The sequence below is a fragment of the Eleutherodactylus coqui genome, chromosome 3 (assembly GCF_035609145.1).
Source record: "Eleutherodactylus coqui strain aEleCoq1 chromosome 3, aEleCoq1.hap1, whole genome shotgun sequence".
Lineage (NCBI taxonomy): Eukaryota > Metazoa > Chordata > Amphibia > Anura > Eleutherodactylidae > Eleutherodactylus > Eleutherodactylus coqui.
This window is the reverse complement of record NC_089839.1, coordinates 31,715,029-31,734,288: the sequence shown is the minus strand read 5'-3', so window position 1 is coordinate 31,734,288 and position 19,260 is coordinate 31,715,029. Positions and strand designations below refer to the sequence as shown.

Here is a 19,260-nt window from a genome sequence, read left to right as displayed (position 1 = left end):
TACTTTATAGAAGTAACCTACATATCTCTCTTTACAGTGTTTTGTATGTTGTCCGATAACCCCAATGTATAGCGGCCATCCTCCTGGACCCCTCATTTATCCAGGAGTTATAGAAGAATAAAAACAGTGATTTGATTGGCTGCCATAGATCGCGCAAATGAGGCCCAATTGTACAATTTGTTGTTCATAAGGATTGCCATAACCTGTATAAGTAATACTTGTCCTCTCATTCTTCCATCAGAACGTGGCATTCGTCTCGTGACCAGGAGCCATTTGCATTGTAAGGACAGAACAACCACCTTATTTCTTTAGTGTTGGTTCCTTAGTCATGTCAGATGTCTCAGCATTCACTGCTGATGAAACAAGAAAACACCTAAGTAACGCTCTGCTTTATTTTCTTCCCAGTTTGCTCAAAGTGTGATATAGTGATTGGCAACGTGTTAAAGAGTGTGAGGTAAGTACTTCTCATATATGTTATCCTATTGCTGCTCACAGACAAGAGGGAACCATCACCCAAAATGTTCGATTTGGGGCAGATGCCAATGAGTATTCCATGTATGTGGAGGGTGGTTGTGGAGGGCAGAGACAGGGTATAGATAGGAAGAAGTGAGAAGACATGAAGAGGTTCTCAGGGGGTATATAGGTTGGGGACGATGACCAGTACAGGAGTACTCGTAGTCCGGAGTATAAGTTTGTAGCTCTAAAGCCGGGTATAGGTTAGACATAGTAAATGATCGCAACCTTCGAGATGTGGCTACAAATTGTAGATGTGTCTTGTCTAAATGAGACAAGTTTATTACTGCGTTCTAAACTGTTAATTTCTTTACAGATTTATTGGAGGCGATGGAGAAAGTAAAGAAGACACATCAGAAGGAGTAGGCAGTGAAGGAAGAAAAACATCTCAAAGAAGAATAAGAACATCTGGAGGAGGAGCTGAAGAAGGAGGAAGAATGTTGTCCGATAACCCCAATATATAGCGGCCATCTTCCTGGACGCCTCATTTTCCCAGGAGTTATAGAAGAATAAAAGCAGCGATTTGATTGGCTGCCATAGGCCACACGAACGAGGCCCAATTGTAGAATTTGTTGTTCATAAGGATTGCCATAACCTGTATAAGTAATACTTGTCCTCTCATTCTTCCATCAGAACGTGGCATTCGTCTCGTGACCAGGAGCCATTTGCATTGTAAGGACAGAACAACCACCTTATTTCTTTAGCGTTGGTTCCTTAGTCATGTCAGATGTCTCAGCATTTACTGCTGATGAAACAAGAAAACACCTAAGTAACGCTCTGCTTTATTTTCTTCCCAGTTTGTTCAAAGTGTGATATAGTGATTGGCAACGTATTAAAGAGTGTGAGGTAAGTACTTCTCATATATGTTATCCTATTGCTGCTCACAGACAAGAGGGAACCATCACCCAAAATGTTCGATTTGGGGGCAGATGCCAATGAGTATTCCACGTATGTGGAGGGTGGTTGTGGAGGGCAGAGACAGGGTATAGATATGTAGAAGTGAGAAGGTATGAAGAGGTTCTCAGGGGGTATATAGGTTGGGGACGATGACCAGTACAGGAGTACTCGTAGTCCGGGGTATAAGTTTGTAGCTCTAAAGCTGGGTATAGGTTAGACATGGCAAATGATCACAACCTTCGAGATGTGGCTACAAATTGTAGATGGGTCTTGTCTAAATGAGACAAGTTTATTACTGCGTTCTAAACGGTTAATTTCTTTACAGATTTATTGGAGGCGATGGAGAAAGTAACGAAGGCACATCAGAAGGAGAAGGCAGTGAAGGAAGAAAAACATTTCAAAGAAGAAGAAGAACATCTGGGGGAGCTGACGAAGAAGGAAGAATGTTGTCCGATAACCCCAATATATAGCGGTCATCGTCCTGGACCCCTCATTCTCCCAGGATTTAGAGAAGGATAAAAGCAGTGATTTGATTGGCTGCCATAGACTGTGCGAATCAGGCCCAACTGTATGATTTGTTGTTCATAAGAACTGCCCTAACCTGTATAAGTAATACTTGTCCTCTCATTCTTCCATCAGGTGGTGGTGGTGAAGGAGGAGGAAGAACATCCGGAGGAGGAAGTGGAATACTTTATAGAAGTAACCTACATATCTCTCTTTACAGTGTTTTGTATGTTGTCCGATAACCCCAATATATAGCGGTCATCGTCCTGGACCCCTCATTCTCCCAGGATTTAGAGAAGGATAAAAGCAGTGATTTGATTGGCTGCCATAGACTGTGCGAATCAGGCCCAACTGTATGATTTGTTGTTCATAAGAACTGCCCTAACCTGTATAAGTAATACTTGTCCTCTCATTCTTCCATCAGGTGGTGGTGAAGGAGGAGGAAGAACATCCGGAGGAGGAAGTGGAATACTTTATAGAAGTAACCTACATATCTCTCTTTACAGTGTTTTGTATGTTGTCCGATAACCCCAATATATAGCGGCCATCTTCCTGGACCCCTCATTTATCCAGGAGTTATAGAATAAAAACAGTGATTTGATTGGCTGCCATAGACCACACGAATGAGGCCCAATTGTTTGATTTGTTGTTTATAAGGATTGCCATAACCTGTATAAGTAATACTTGTTCTCTCATTCTTCCATCAGAATGTGGCATTCCTCTCGTGACCAGGAGCCATTTGCATTGTAAGGACAGAACAACCACCTTATTTCTTTAGTGTTGGTTCCTTAGTCATTTTAGATGTCTCAGTATTCACTGCTGATGAAACAAGAAAACACCTAAGTAACGCTCTGCTTTATTTTCTATAGAGATACAGTCATGGGCAACGTGTTAAAGAGTGTGAGGTAAGTACTTCTCATATATGTTATCCTATTGCTGCTCACAGACAAGAGGGAACCATCACCCAAAATGTTCGATTTGGGGCAGATGCCAATGAGTATTCCACGTATGTGGAGGGTGGTTGTGGAGGGCAGAGACAGGATATAGATAGGTAGTAGTGAGAAGGTATGAAGAGGTTCTCAGGGGGTATATAGGTTGGGGACGATGACCAGTACAGGAGTACTCGTAGTCTGGGGTATAAGTTTGTAGCTCTAAAGCTGGGTATAGGTTAGACATGGCAAATGATCACAACCTTCGAGATGTGGCTACAAATTGTAGATGGGTCTTGTCTAAATGAGACAAGTTTATTACTGCGTTCTAAACTGTTAATTTCTTTACAGATTTATTAGAGGCGATGGAGAAAGTAAGGAAGGCACATCAGAAGGAGTAGGCAGTGAAGGAAGAAAAACATCTCAAAGAAGAAGAAGAACATCTGGAGGAGGAGCTGAAGAAGGAGGAAGAATGTTGTTCGATAACCCCAATATATAGCGGCCATCTTCCTGGACGCCTCATTTTCCCAGGAGTTATAGAAGAATAAAAGCAGCGATTTGATTGGCTGCCATAGACCACACGAACGAGGCCCAATTGTAGAATTTGTTGTTCATAAGGATTGCCATAACCTGTATAAGTAATACTTGTCCTCTCATTCTTCCATCAGAACGTGGCATTCGTCTCGTGACCAGGAGCCATTTGCATTGTAAGGACAGAACAACCACCTTATTTCTTTAGTGTTGGAGTACAGAAGGGTTCATCTGAGAGATGACGGGTGTATATGTAGGTGCAGATGTGGGGGATTATGGAGTAACATTATAGAAGTGACATGAGGGCTGTACGGGTTGAAGTTTTGGGGGTTTCCAGTTAACCACAACTGTATTTTCTATTGTAGGGAGACAGAACTTAAAAGTGACGATAGGGGAAGCAGAGGTAACGTAAGTGTATAACAGGTTCTCCACTTCTGGAGCCCTGGGGTCCCATAACCCCAGTGCACCTGGATGAAGAGCCCGTTATAATGCATGCCCATATTATGAAATGTGACTTTATTGGTATATTAGATGTTTTATGTTCTATGTTCGTTAGAAAAAGTTTTAAACAAGAAAGGAGATAGCAGGAAGAGGAGATAGAGCTGCTGAAAGAAGAACGAAGAGTGCAACAGATCAGAAGTGTTCAGGCAATGGAGGAACAATAAGAATATAGGAGGCTGCGGGAGCAGCAGAACAGGTAAGTGTAAATTCTGGGGACATGGAGGTGATGATGTGTACACATTACACCTAACAGCCTTTTTATACAGGACGGTTGTTGGGCGCCGATGTGCTGCCAGTCATGATGCGCTGACACTCTTCCCTGCGATGATCAGCCCTATGCTTTTACACATGAGCAATCATCACTGAGTGAACTGAGGTGGAGCGCATCGGGGATCATTCCAGCCCTCCCTCGTCATGTGGTTTTGGGGTATTTTATAGACCCAGACAAAGACGTAGATTGTCGTACTGCCCAAGACAAGAAAGCACCAGAGACACCCCGTGAGTCACCTCCTTATTTCACCCCGCTGTCCTTATATTACTGGGATGCTTTATGTATTTCTTGGAATGTGAGATTAACTTCTTATATTTTATCCATAGGCAGTGAAGGAAGAAAAACATCTCAAAGAAGAAGAAGAACATCTGGAGGAGGAGCTGAAGAAGGAGGAAGAATGTTGTCCGATAACCCCAATATATAGCGGCCATCTTCCTGGACGCCTCATTTTCCCAGGAGTTATAGAAGAATAAAAGCAGTGATTTGATTGGCTGCCATAGACCACACGAATGAGGCCCAATTGTATGATTTGTTGTTCATAAGGATTGCCATAACCTGTATAAGTAATACTTGTCCTCTCATTCTTCCATCAGAACGTGGCATTCGTCTCGTGACCAGGAGCCATTTGCATTGTAAGGACAGAACAACCACCTTATTTCTTTAGTGTTGGTTCCTTAGTCATGTCAGACGTCTCAGCATTTACTGCTGATGAAACAAGAAAACACCTAAGTAACGCTCTGCTATATTTTCTTCCCAGTTTGTTCAAAGTGTGATATAGTGATTGGCAACGTGTTAAAGAGTGTGAGGTAAGTACTTCTCATATATGTTATCCTATTGCTGCTCACAGACAAGAGGGAACCATCACCCAAAATGTTCGATTTGGGGACAGATGCCAATGAGTATTCCATGTATGTGGAGGGTGGTTGTGGAGGGCAGAGACAGGGTGTAGATAGGTAGTAGTGAGAAGGTATGAAGAGGTTCTCAGGGGGTATATAGGTTGGGGATGATGACCAGTACAGGAGTACTCGTAGTCTGGGGTATAAGTTTGTAGCTCTAAAGCCGGGTATAGGTTAGACATGGCAAATGATCACAACCTTCGAGATGTGGCTACAAATTGTAGATGGGTCTTGTCTAAATGAGACAAGTTTATTACTGCGTTCTAAACTGTTAATTTCTTTACAGATTTATTGGAGGCGATGGAGAAAGTAACGAAGGTACATCAGAAGGAGTAGGCAGTGAAGGAAGAAAAACATTTCAAAGAAGAAGAAGAACATTTGGGGGAGCTGACGAAGAAGGAAGAATGTTGTCCGATAACCCCAATATATAGCGGCCATCCTCCTGGACCCCTCATTCTCCCAGGATTTAGAGAAGGATAAAAGCAGTGATTTGATTGGCTGCCATAGACTGTGCGAATCAGGCCCAACTGTATGATTTGTGTTCCTAAGGATTGTTATAACCTGTATAAGTAATACTTGTCCTCTCATTCTTCCATCAGGTGGTGGTGGTGAAGGAGGAGGAAGAACTTCCGGAGGAGGAAGTGGAATACTTTATAGAAGTAACCTACATATCTCTCTTTACAGTGTTTTGTATGTTGTCCGATAACCCCAATATATAGCGGCCATCCTCCTGGACCCCTCATTCTCCCAGGATTTACAGAAGATTAAAAGCAGTGATCTGATTGGCTGCCATAGATCGCGCAAATGAGGCACAATTGTATGATTTGTGTTCATAAGGATTGTTATAACCTGTATAAGTAATACCTATCCTCTTATTCTTCCATCAGAACGTGGTATTCAGGTGACCAGGAGCCTTTTGCATGGTAAGGACAGAACAACCACCTTATTTCTTTAGCGTTGCAGTACAGCAGGGCAGACAGCAGGAAGAGGAGATACAGAGGCTAAAAGAAGAAATGAGACTCCAACAACAACTCAGATGCTTACAAGCAATTGAGGAGCAGCAAGAACATAGGAGACTGCAGGAGCAGCAGAATAGGTGAGTGTGAATTCTGGGGGCATGGAGCAGATGATCTGCACACATTATACCTAACGGCCCTTTATATGGGACGGTTGTTGCGCACAGATGCGCTGACAGTCATCACTGCGATTATCTAGTGAGAATGTACTCAGAGGGCCACCAGCAGCTGCCATTATGCCCCCCAACACCACCACCAGCAGAAGTCATTGCACCGCCACACCAGTAGCAATCATTATATCCCCCCCAACAGTCATTGCACCCGCTCCCATCCTGCGGGCATTATGCAGGACAATATCAGTGCACTACATCTCATAGACTGTTCCTGTGATCCCCCCCTCCCGCATCATGTGAGTTTCATGTTGTGCTTTTGGATTATTTTGTAGACCCAGACAAAGACGTAGATGGTCACACTTACCAAAACAAGAAAGCACCAGAGACCCCCCGCAAGTCACCTCCTTATTTAGGAGGAGAAGAAAGTGGTGGAGGATACGGATGATGAATATTAGGACATAAGGAAGATAAACATCTGGAGGAGGAAGTGAAGGAGGAAAAGGAATACTTTATAGAAGTAATCTACATATCTCTCTTTACAGTATTTTGTATGTTGTCCGATAACCCCAATATATAGCAGTCATCTTCCTGGACCCCTCATTCTCCCAGGATTTAGAGAAGGATAAAAGCAGTGATTTGATTGGCTGCCATAGCCCGTGCGAATGATTTGCGTTTATAAGGATTGTCATAACCTGTATAAGTAATACTTGTCCTCTTATTATTCCATCAGAATGTGGCATTCATCTGGTGACCAGGAGCCATTTGCATGGTAAGCACAGAACAACCACCTTATTTCTTTAGCATTGGAGTTCAGCAGGAAGCGGAGATACAGCGGCTAAAAGAAGAAATGAGACTCCAACAACAGCTCAGATGCTTAGAAGCAATTGAGGAGCAGAAAGAACATAGGAGACTGCAGGAGCAGCAGAATAGGTGAGTGTGAATCCTGGGGACATGCAGCAGATGATCTGCACACATTATACCTAACGGCCCCTTTATATGGGATGGTTGTTGGGCACAGATGCGCTGACAGTCATCACTGTGATTATCTAGTGAGAATGTACTCAGAGGCCCACCAGCAGCTGCCATTGTGCCCCCACCCACCCCCCAGCTTTGTAGGAGGCTTAAAACTGGTTCCTTAGTCATGTCACATCTCAGCATTTACTTCTGATGAAACAAGAAAACACTTCAGTAACGCTCTGCTTTATTTACTTCACACTTTGTTCAAAGTGTGATATATATATAAAGAGATATAATGATGGGCAACGTGTTGGAGAGCGTGAGGTAAGTACATCTCATACATTTTATCCTATTGGTGGTCATAGACAAGAAGGAACCATCACCCCAAACGTTTAAATTTGGCTGCACATGCCATGAGCAGTCCGTGTGTGTGGGACGGTTGTGGAGGGCAGCGACAGGGTGGAGATGGGTAGAAATGAGTAGGTATGGAGAAATCCTCAGTGGCTATATAGGTTGGGGATGACGACCACTCTCGGAGTACACATAGTCTGGGGTAGGAGTTTGTAGCTCTAAAACCAGGTATAGGCTAAACATGGCAAATGATCACAAGCTTTGAGTTATGGCCACAAATTGTAGAAGGATCCTGTCTAAATGAGACAAGTTTACTACTGCTTTTTAAACTGTTAATTTCTCTACAGATTTAAAGGGGTTGTCCCGCGCCGAAACGGGTTTTTTTTTTATTCAATAGGCCCCCCGTTCGGCGCGAGACAAAACCCATTGCATGTGTTAAAAAAAAAAAACCGTTTAGTACTTACCCGAATCCCCGCGCTGCGGCGATTTCTTCCTTACCTTAGTAAGATGGTTGCCGGGATCTTCACCCACGATGCACCGCGGGTCTTCTCCCATGGTGCACCGTGGGCTCTGTGCGGTCCATTGCCAATTCCAGCCTCCTGATTGGCTGGAATCGACACACGTGACGGAGCGGAGCTACGAGGGCCAGCTCTCCGGCACGAGCGGCCCCATTCACCAGGGAGAAGACCGGACTACGCAAGCGCGTCTAATCGGGCGATTAGACGCTGAAATTAGACGGCACCATGGAGAGGAGGACGCCAGCAACGGAGCAGGTAAGTGAATAACTTCTGTATGGCTCATAATTAATGCACGATGTACATTACAAAGTGCATTAATATGGCCATACAGAAGTGTATAACCCCACTTGCTTTCGCGGGACAACCCCTTTAATGGAGGCGATGGTGAAGAAAGTGGAGAGACAACATCTGGATGAAGAGGAGGACAAGGTGAAAAAAGAGAAAGAGTGTTGTGTAGAATTACATACATATCCCTCTCTACAGTATTTTGTATGTTGTCCGATAACCCCAATATATAGCGGCCATCCTCCTGGACCCCTCATTCTCCTAGGAGTTATAGAAGAATAAAAGCAGTGATTTGATTGGCTGCCATAGACTGTGCGAATGAGGCCCAACTGTATGATTTGTGTTCATAAGGATTGTCATAACCTGTATAAGTAATACTTGTCCTCTTATTATTCCATCAGAACGTGACATTCATCTGGTGACCAGGAGCCATTTGCATGGTAAGCGCAGAACAACCACCTTATTTCTTTAGAAGTGGAGTACAGAAGAGTTCATCTGTTAGAGATGACGGGTGTATATGTAGGTGCAGATGTGGGGGATTATGGAGTGACATTATAGGAGTGACATGAGGGCTGTACGGGTGGAAGTGTTGGAGGCTTCCAGTTAACCACAACTGTATTTTCTATTGTAGGGAGACAGAACTTGTTAAAGTGACGAGAGAGGAGGCAGAGGCAATGTAACTGTATGCAAGATCCACTGCTGGAGCCCCGGGGTCCCACAACCCCAATGCAGCTGGACCAAGAGCCCTTTATAATAAGCATCCCCATTATAAAATGGGACTTTATTGGTATATCAGTAGTTTTATATTCTATGTTCGTTAGAAAAAAGTTTAAAGAAGAAAGAAGACAGCAGGAAGAAGAGATAGAGCGGCTGAAGGAAGAACTAAGAGTGCGACAACAGATCAGGTGGTTACAAGAAATTGATGAGCAGCAACAACAAAGGAGACTGCAGGAGCAGCAGAATAGGTGAGTGTGAATTGTGGGGACATGGAGCAGATGATCTGCACACATTATACCTAATGGCCCCTTTATATGGGATGGTTGTTGGGCGCAGATGCACTGACAGTTGTCCCTGCGATAATATAGTGAAAATGTACTCAGAGGCCCACCAGCAGCTGTCATTGTGCCCCCCCCACCCCCCCACCACCACCACCACCACCACCAGCAGAAGTCATTGCTCCGCCACACCAGTAGCAATCATTATATCCCCCAACAGTCATTTTGACCCCCACACCAGTAGCAAATAGAGCATTCTGAGATTTATTTCTCCTGCGTACCATATGCACTGTCCACTTGCAGGTGTGAATGGACGAGTGAAAGTCCATAGACTTTCATTGCTTCCATTCACCGCATGTTACGCATGGGAAATACGTGTGCGTAGTACATGGTGACAATATGCCCATGTGAATGAGTCCTAAAGGTGATGCAATCCAGCTTCTCTCCCTGAAAAGCAACATTCAGGGATCATAATGGAAATTAACTGAGTGATCAGCAGAAGATCAAGAATAGAAGGCAAGAATACACAGAAGAGCTATATGCTAGCCAGTCAGAACATTAAAAAGATAAGAATAATGGCCAGATGGACATGGAACCTAACATTTTGGAAGAAAAAAAAAGCATGGGCTGTGAGACAACTGCCAAATAACAAAGCCCAAGGAATTGATTGGTTTCAGAAGCTCCACAAGTATCCTGCCAGTCAGTACCCTCACGGCTTTGAGCCAACAGATATGGTCCACTTGTAAATGGCCAAAGATTTGGACAAGATCAGTATTTATCCCACTGCTAAAGAAAGGTGATGCCCAAGATTGCTCAAACTAGTGCACAATGGATCTGATCTCCCACGTTATTAACATCCCATTGAAAAGCGGTTGTAGTAGGTCATTGATCAGGAACTGCCTGATGTCCAAGCTGGTTTTATGAAGGGGAGAGGTACTAGAGATCACATCGCCATAGGCATGGCCATATCACTATATACTCTCATTGGCTAACATGGTGCTCGATTAACCAATCATAGCATTAGCTTGCTGGAGGTGGGGTATTTGAGCCCCACTACCAGGAAGAACTGCTCTGTCTGCGTGAAGGAGGACACGGCAGCCTGCCCGTTTGACTAAACCATTAGCTGTTAATCAAGTCAGGAATGATTGCTCTGTGTGGCTATTCGCGTCTGATTCTTGTTAATTAGCTTATGATAATGGATTGATCAGCGTGTTCAGCTTATAGGGATATGATTAACAAACGCGTTTTGGTTTCTATGAGCTGCTGTATCTATAAGGCCGCCGTCACACAGTGTGATGTGTTTGGTCTTCCGGTATACACATATAGAGAACACACACCGGGGAAATAAATAGGTGGTGGCAAGGTGTTCCCATTAGGTTCAGGATGGGATGGGAGGGGCATATTTTGGTTATGGGTCAGCAGGCCAAGTGTGGAGGTCAAAGACGGGCACAAGAGGAGATGGTTTAGCTGACTTAACACTCAATCTGAGCAGCGGCTGCAGCAAATGGTGGTCATGAGCCAGTAGGTGCATAGTGTGGCCTAGAAAGAATCATGTAGAGCTCCAACATGTACAAGATACACTATTGTACCAAAAGTATTTGGACCCCCTATCAGTAGAATGGATCGTGTCTTATTAGCATGACACCTGTCCTAGACCATGCTACATAAGATGCAGAGCCTTGGAGGGGTCAGCCATAGTTTGGGACAGGAACTGCACGCTTTGGATATATGGCTTATGCTTCTGCGCACAAGCCGTCCATCACAAAGCGCAATGCATTGCCCGTCTATAGTGGTGCAAGGAGCGTCGTCATCGGAGAGTTGAGCAATGGACGAACGTTCTACATTAGTAGGAAGTATTCCACAGAGAGTATCCAATGTCATTAGGGCCAAAGGAGCTCCATTAAGTATTACCATATGGAAATAAATACTACTTTTGGTTCTTGCTCAGGAGTCCAACTAGATTTGGTATGATAGTGTATACAATAGAAAGTGTGATAAAAATGATAGGGAGTCAACATACAATAAGGGGTCATTAAATCATGGCCTTGATGCATCCCTAGCAATGCAGAGTATACACTAAACAGATTGCAGATGATGGTCTAGGAGAGCCTGAATGTGCACTGCACAGGGCGATGGGCATGCAGGGAAATAAATGGTGCTAATAGTACAGTAGCGGTCTGGTCAGGCTGATGGATTGGCAAGTCCAGAATGGAAAAGTCGATGGTGCTGGTATGGGACCATGGGTCTCAGGGACTAGATGTGCACTGGAGAGGGTGGCAGCAATAGGCTAGCAGATCCAGAATGTGCACTGGACAGGATGATAGTCCCGCAGATCCAAAACATCCAGTGGAAAGGATGAGAGTAATGGTAGAGGAGACTCAGCAAGCGGTAGCATGAATTGGAGCAGGATCTACACTGTGATAGTCCAGGAAATATAGGCCATGCATTACAGGGGGTAGGGCAGGTGTTGCTTCCATCAGGCACACGAAAGCATAATGCCTCTGCATGGATGTAAGGCAGCAATCACACAAACGCCATAAGAAAACACAATGCACACTAAACACCATGGTAAAACTGCAAACTGGTCTTATGGGCAGACATAATATATCCCTACTCTAACGGGGCAACCACCACGTGAAAAACCTGCCTACAAGCAGGGCGATCGTCCCGATAAGGACGACCCTGCACTGGAACCTAGGGACCTACCTATCCCTGGATGGCAAACGATCCACAGCAGGACTGGACGCAGCTCACACCAACTCACAAAACAGGACTGTTCACACGTGATGTCTGGAAGCCTACACAGCCACATGTCGCTGTTCACCCCAACACCCCAGGGACTTGCACACAAGACAGAACAGGACTGTTCATACACCTTATCTGTCACCCGCACAGATCCAATGAGCACAACATGGTTCATACACATGTCCGGCCACCTGCACAGACACACACTGCACATCATTAGCTGGAGAAACTCCACACCCAGCCAGCTCAATTATCCCTCACATGCGAAGGTGTGCTCATGGGAACCTGTAGAACCACAGGTCCCAGAAGCACAACCTAACAGCAGGTTCAGCCAGGGGAAGCTTATATCAAGAGTGAAGGTCATACTCTAGTTGGAGTAGGGGCTGCACTGTAGTGCAATGTGGTCCAGGAAATCTAGGTTATGTATTTGAGTGGGTGTTTGTGGTCATCAGGCAGGACTTCCACAAGGTAGATTTTGTTAATAGTGGTGACAGTGGTCTACCAGGTCCGAGACATGAGGTAATGTTATGGTCCGACAGGAGCGTCGTCATTAGAGAGTTGTCCCGGGACATCTGGGGCGACTCATACAGTCTTTATATGCGAACCAAGATGCTACAGTCAGGGCCTCCAACAGCAACACGGAATGGTTCCGAATCGGGAAAGGCGTACACCAAGGCTGCATGTTATTCCCCGCATTGATCAATTTGTATGCAGAGACGATCTTGAGGCAATGCAATTTAGATGAATCCAACATCGGAGACTTACTCGGATAGAAGATTGACTACAATGGACAATCAGGACCGGAAATAGGACGACACATCACACTAGTTCACAGCACAATGTTAAGTATGGAAAAGATCTGGGGTAAAAAAAAAAAAAAGACATAAGCATTACAACAAAATGCCGAATTGTCAATCATAACTTAGCACTGCATGGATAATCATGGTAATAAACGGGCAGTACCTGTATACAGCGCCCAGTACTGTCTGTATAGTGTGTGAGGTAATAATGGTGATATATTCAGTACAGTACCTACACATAGCGACCAGCAGTCTCTGTATAGTGTATGAGGTAATAGTGGTGATACATGCAGGACAGTACTTCTGTACAGCGAACAGCACTGACTCCATATAGTGTATGAGGTAATAATGGTTATATATATGCAGTTTAGTACCTGTATACTGCGACCAGTAGTCTCTATATAGTGTATGAGGTAACAATGGATATATATGCAGTGTATTAGCTGTATACAGCAACCAGTACTGTCTCTATATAGTGTGTGAGGTAATAATGGTGATATACGGAGTACAGTACCTGTATGCAGTGACCAATACTATCTCTGTATATTGTATGAGGTAATAGTGGTGATATATGCAGTATAATTCCTGTATACAGTGACCAGCAGTCTCTGCATAGTGTATAAAGTAATAATGGTGGCATATGCAGTATAGTGCCTGAATAAAGCGACCAGTAATGGCTTTATATAGAGTATGACGTAATAATTGTGATATATGCAGTACAATACCTGTATACCAGTATTGTCTCTATATAGTGTATGAGGTAATAATGGTGATATACGGAATACAGTACCTGTATAGAGTGACCAATACTGTTTCTGTATAGTGTATGCGGTAATAATGCTGATATACAGAGTACAGTACCTGTATACAGTGAACAGTACTGTCTCTATATAGTATATGAGGTAATAATGGTGACATATGGAGTATAGCACCTGAATACAGCGACCATTACTGTCTCTATATAGCATATGAAGAAATAATGGTGATATATGCAGTATAGTACCTGTATACCAACAGCACTGTGAATTCCAATGAGGCTTGAATGGAGGGCGAAAGGGAGAAATGAATCAAGAGCAAAGCACGTCAAGCCAACCCTTGTCAGGACCATCTTCCACTTAGAACCTGCGGATCAAGAATAGGTCTCTATGATCATCTACTGACCCACCGCAAAGCCCCCATACTTGGAAAACTATGAAGATTGGCCACCAGTGATAGCCTATGAACAGCGACCACTGGTCTCTATATAGTGAGTAAAGTAATAATGGTGGCATATGGAGTATAGTACCTGTATACAGCGACCATTACTGTCTCTACATAGCATATGATGTAAATGCTGAGATATGCAGTACAGTATCTCTATACAGCGACAAATACTCTCTATATAGTGTATAATGTGATAATGGTGATATATGCAGTATAGTACCTGTATACCAACAGCACTTAAATTGCGAAGAGGTGCGAATGGAGGCCGAAAGGGAGAAACGTATCAAGAGGAAAGAGAGTCAAGCCAACCCTTGTCAGGACCATCTTCCACTTTGAAACTGATGTCCTCACTGCGAAAGAACCTGCGGATCAAGAATAGGTCTCTATGATCATCTACTGACCCACCGCAAAGCCCCCATACTTGGAAAACAATCATGCTCGGCCACCAGAGATAGCCTATGAACAACGACCAGTGGTCTCTATATAGTGTATGAGGTAATAATGCTGAGATATACAGTATAGTACCTGTATAATGCGACCAGCAGTCTATATGAGGTAATAATAGTTTCCACTGAGGCAGTAATTGTCTATATAGTAGTATAAAGAACCCTTCACAGTTATAGACTTATAACTGTGAGCTATAGTCTTAAAATTAAAATTTATTTGAGATTGAATTAAAATTGGACTTGGGCTTAACACAAACAAACAACGAACACACAATATCTTACGGTCACTGGGTCCGGCAGTAGTGACAGACCTCAGTAAACAAATGATATGTGGAAGATAGCCTTCTGTAGTGTGGTAAAAATAGTGGGACCTAAATACAATGATCTGTCACACTATTAAATGGCGCCTGCCAGAGGGCAGGTCACAGTGAGGTTCAGTTGGCAGAGTGACAAAAAGATCTGCCAGCTTGATGTATGACTCAAATATATATGTAACAACGCCCAAGTGTCACTACGTTCAAAAAAAGAGAGGCTAGCTGATGACCAATATGTTACTATCTGATGCATGCGAGTTTAACTATTGAGCAACGCTTCAACACTTCATAGTGTCCGACCACAGCACAGTCAAATTAATAGTCCGGGGGGGGGGGGGGGGTCGCTTGATATTGTCAGAACGATGTAGCTATTACAGCATAGTCAAATTAGTTCAGGAAGAGGTTCGGCGCATTTCTACATCAAATATTAACGTTTCATCAGGAACATAATAACAATTTTGAAGTTATACATATATCTTTACATATAAGTCTACACCACAATAGGGCCGGCTCGCAATGCACTCAATGAAATCAATGAGTGTGCGGCCATTAAAATGCAATTCAAACTTGACACGAAGATCAGAGTGTCAGGATGAAACCAATCATATTGCTGTAATGGGTTCAGGATTATTTTTGAAAAGAACCTCAGTTTCAGTCTGGATTACAATAGAGATCTTATCCTGCTACTGCTCATTCTAGATGATGTGGGGATCCCCATTACTAGGTTTAACTTCTAAATGGCTCCGTTAATTGATGAATTTGTTACTCAGACATGTAGAGTCTTAACAGCAACCAAGTGAACTAACAGCTTAGATGAGGATGTATGGTGTGAGACATAGAAGAAGAGATAGCGCCTCTGGCCTTGATGGTAGACCGGAGGTTATGTTGTGCTGTCAGACTTGCCCAGTATAAATAGAGGTTTTAATCCTACCTAGTAGGCGTGCTAAACGGATTTGGGCCAATGACAGCATGCCAGATGTAAAGATGGCTGCCGATAAGGACGCCCATAAGGCTAAAGATTCAACCTGAAGTGTACCTGATACAGTATCGATGTTAGGACAGCCAGTCATAGGAGAACAGTTTCTCTAGCCCATGGAGTCGAGGGATCATCGCTGTAGCCACCTGATCGTTAAAATGGCGGTGACAGCTACGCTCCGTCCTACATGCCCATTCATGAATCTAGGGTTGAGCAGTGTGCATGCGCCGGTAGTGGCGAGCATGCGCAGAAGACACTCCAGTGAGCATATTAACACCTGATTGGTTGTTTTCACAATTCCAGCAACTTGATTGGTGTTTGTGGCAGAAGTGCAGAGGAAGTTGTTAATATGCCTCCAGTGAATGCCCTGAATGAGAGAAAGCAGAGGTGGGGGGGCGTGGATAGTATGTGACACATGACATGTCACATGATCGCACCGCTTCTCAGAGGCATAGTCCTAATCAGGAAATGTCTCAGCAGACATGTGTGGTGTAACCCTCATGTGTGTAGTCATGTAAATGGCATTTGGCGTGAGACAATTAATGAAGTCATGATTATGGCAAGTATGGTTCGTAGATGCGCTCGTAAATGTTTTGCTCTTCAGGATAAAAGGGCAGGCCACACAATTGGCGCATGCAAAAGTCCTACATGGTCTGGAAACTGGAAGCCACGCTTCATTCATAAGTGTTGCATGCAGATGACTTCCCTGAGGTTGCGCCCTCTCGTAAAGGTGATAGATGGCACATCTGGGATAAGCTCTTTAAGGTCCTTATCATTTTTAAGTATTTCCCAGAATCGATCAATAATACCCCGTGCCTGGTTGACACCTGCGTCAAAAGTCCCAATAATACGCAGTATAGGAGCTGAAGTCCGACTTTTTGGGATCAGAAGTTCAGACCTCTTCTGTTGACATGCGAATTGGTATGCTTTATCTACCACATACAGTGGATAACCTCTATCCAAGAATCTCTTAATACTCTCCTGCTGGAAAGTGGACTCCTCAGAACAATTGCGTCTGAGTCGGAGGAATCGTCCCTTAGGGATTCCTTTCCTGGGCGACTTAGGATGGTGACTCTTCCAATTTAATAAGCTATTAGTGGCTGTGGGTTTCCCAAATAGTGTTGAAGACAACGAACCGTCAGTGTTTTTAATAATCAAGGATGTCCAAAAAGTCTAAGGATTCTAAGCTCATGGTAGATGTAAATCTGAGATTCAACAAATTCACATTAAGTTTGTCAACAAGGAGAGAAAGGACATTTAATCTCCAGTCCATAGTATCAGAATGTCTTCTATAAATCTCAACCATAGAAGAACCTTGTCCAACCAGTCGAGAAGCTCCACAGGGAAAAGCACCTTTTCCTCCCACCAGCCCAAGTACAGGTTGGCATACGATGGGGCACAGGGCGTCCCCATCGCAGTCCCCCTGAGCTGACGGTAATAGTGGTGATATATGCAGTATAGTACCTGTATACATTGACCAGTAGTCTCTATATAGTACATGAGGTAATAATGGTGACATATGGAGTATAGTACCTGTATACAGCGACTATTACTGTCTCTATATAGTGTATGACATAATAATGGTGATATATGCAGTATAGTACCTGTATACCAACAGCACTGTGAATTCCAAAGAGGCTTGAATGAAGGGCGAAAGGGAGAAATGAATCAAGAGCAAAGCACGTCAAGCCAACCCTTGTCAGGACCATCTTCCACTTGGAAACAAATGTCCCCACTGCGAAAGAACCTGCGGATCAAGAAAAGGTCTCTATAATCATCTACTGACCCACCGCAAAGCCCCCATACTTGGAAAAAAAAATCATGTTCGGCCACCAGTGATAGCCTATGAACATCATCCAGAAGTTTTTATAGTGTATAAAGTAACAGTGGTGACATATGCAGTCTAGTAAATGTATACAGTGACCAGTATTGTCTCTATATAGTATATGAGGTAATAATGGTGACATATGGAGTATAGTACCTGTATATATAGACCATTACTGTCTGTACATAGCATATGAGGTGATAATGCTGAGATATGCAGTATAGTACCTGTGTACAGCGACCATAACTCTCTATAGTGTATGAGGTAATAACGGTGATATATGCAGTATAGTACCTGTATACCAACAGCACTTGAATTTTGAAGAGGTGCGAATTGAGGGCGAAAGAGAGAAACGTATCAAGAGGAAAGGACGTCAAGCCAACCCTTGTCGGGACCATCTTCCACTTTGAAACTGATATCCTCACTGCGAAAGAACCTGCGGATCAAGAATAGGTCTCTATGATCATCTACTGACCCACCGCAAAGCCCCCATACTTGGTCAACAATCATGCTTGGCCACCAGTGATAGCCTATGAACAGCGACCACTGGTCTCTATATAGAGTATGAGGTAATAATTGTGATATATGCAGTGTAGTACCTGTATAATGCGACAAGTAGTCTCTATATAGTGTATGAGGTAATAATGGTGACATGTGCAGTATAGTAGCTATATACTGCTATCAGTAGTCTAAATAGAGTGTATGAGGTAATAACGGTGATATATGCAGTATAGTACCTGTATACCAACAGCACTTGAATTTTGAAGAGGTGCGAATTGAGGGCGAAAGAGAGAAACGTATCAAGAGGAAAGGACGTCAAGCCAACCATTGTCGGGACCATCTTCCACTTTGAAACTGATGTCCTCACTGCGAAAGAACCTGCGGATCAAGAATAGGTCTCTATGATCATCTACTGACCCACCAAAAAGCCCCCATACTTGGTCAACAATCATGCTTGGCCACCAGTGATAGCCTATGAACAGCGACCACTGGTCTCTATATAGAGTATGAGGTAATAATTGTGATATATGCAGTGTAGTACCTGTATAATGCGACAAGTAGTCTCTATATAGTGTATGAGGTAATAATGGTGACATGTGCAGTATAGTAGCTATATACTGCTATCAGTAGTCTAAATAGAGTGTATGAGGTAATAATGGTGATTTATGCAGTGAAGTACCTGTATACTGCGACCAGTAGTCTCTATATAGTGTATGAGGTAATAATAGTGACATATGCAGTATAGTATCTGTATGCAGCCCCAAGTACTGTCTTTATATAGTGTATGAGGTAATAATGGTGACATATGCAGTATAGTGCCACTATACAGCGACCAGTACTGGCTCTATCTAGTGTATGAGGTAATAATAATGGTGATATATGCAGTAAAGTACCTGCACATAGCGAGCAGTAGGCTCTGTATACTATATGAGGTAATAGTGGTGATATATGCCGTATAGTACTTCTATACAGTGAACAGTACCATCTCTGTATTGTGTATGAGGTAATGGTGGTGATATATGCAGTATAATACCTGTATACAGTGAACAGTACTGTCTCTGTATAGTGTATGAGGTAATAATGGTGATATACAGAGTACAGTACCTGTATACAGCAACCAGTACTGTCTCTGTATAATGCATGAGGTAATGGTGGTGATATATGCAGTATAAT

The 19,260-nt window shown here is 43.5% G+C and overlaps 1 protein-coding gene, 1 long non-coding RNA gene and 1 other non-coding gene across 7 annotated transcripts in view; 1 reads left to right on the top strand and 2 right to left on the bottom strand.

Moving 5' to 3' along the window:
* Positions 1 to 19,260, bottom strand: part of LOC136620118 (zinc finger protein 420-like) — a 401,871-nt gene that overhangs the window by 290,265 nt on the left and 92,346 nt on the right. The window lies entirely within an intron of this gene.
* LOC136620596 (uncharacterized) overlaps positions 2,631 to 19,260 on the bottom strand; it is a 32,218-nt gene continuing 15,588 nt past the window's right edge. For 2 of the 5 annotated variants that reach the window (XR_010791160.1, XR_010791157.1), the window contains exons 3-7: positions 17,881 to 18,022; positions 17,366 to 17,508; positions 14,246 to 14,387; positions 13,826 to 13,944; positions 9,446 to 12,881 (exon numbers count right to left, since the gene is read on the bottom strand). This is a non-coding gene — a long non-coding RNA (uncharacterized lncRNA). Of the gene's footprint in view, positions 2,734 to 7,431; positions 7,698 to 9,445; positions 12,882 to 13,825; positions 13,945 to 14,245; positions 14,388 to 17,365; positions 17,509 to 17,880; positions 18,023 to 19,260 lie in introns of those variants that run through there. The other 3 variants (XR_010791158.1, XR_010791159.1, XR_010791161.1) reach the window with 3 other exon arrangements.
* On the top strand, positions 16,913 to 16,975 carry LOC136622696 (small nucleolar RNA SNORD109A). The gene has a single exon (XR_010791887.1). It is a non-coding gene; the product is annotated as a small nucleolar RNA SNORD109A (small nucleolar RNA).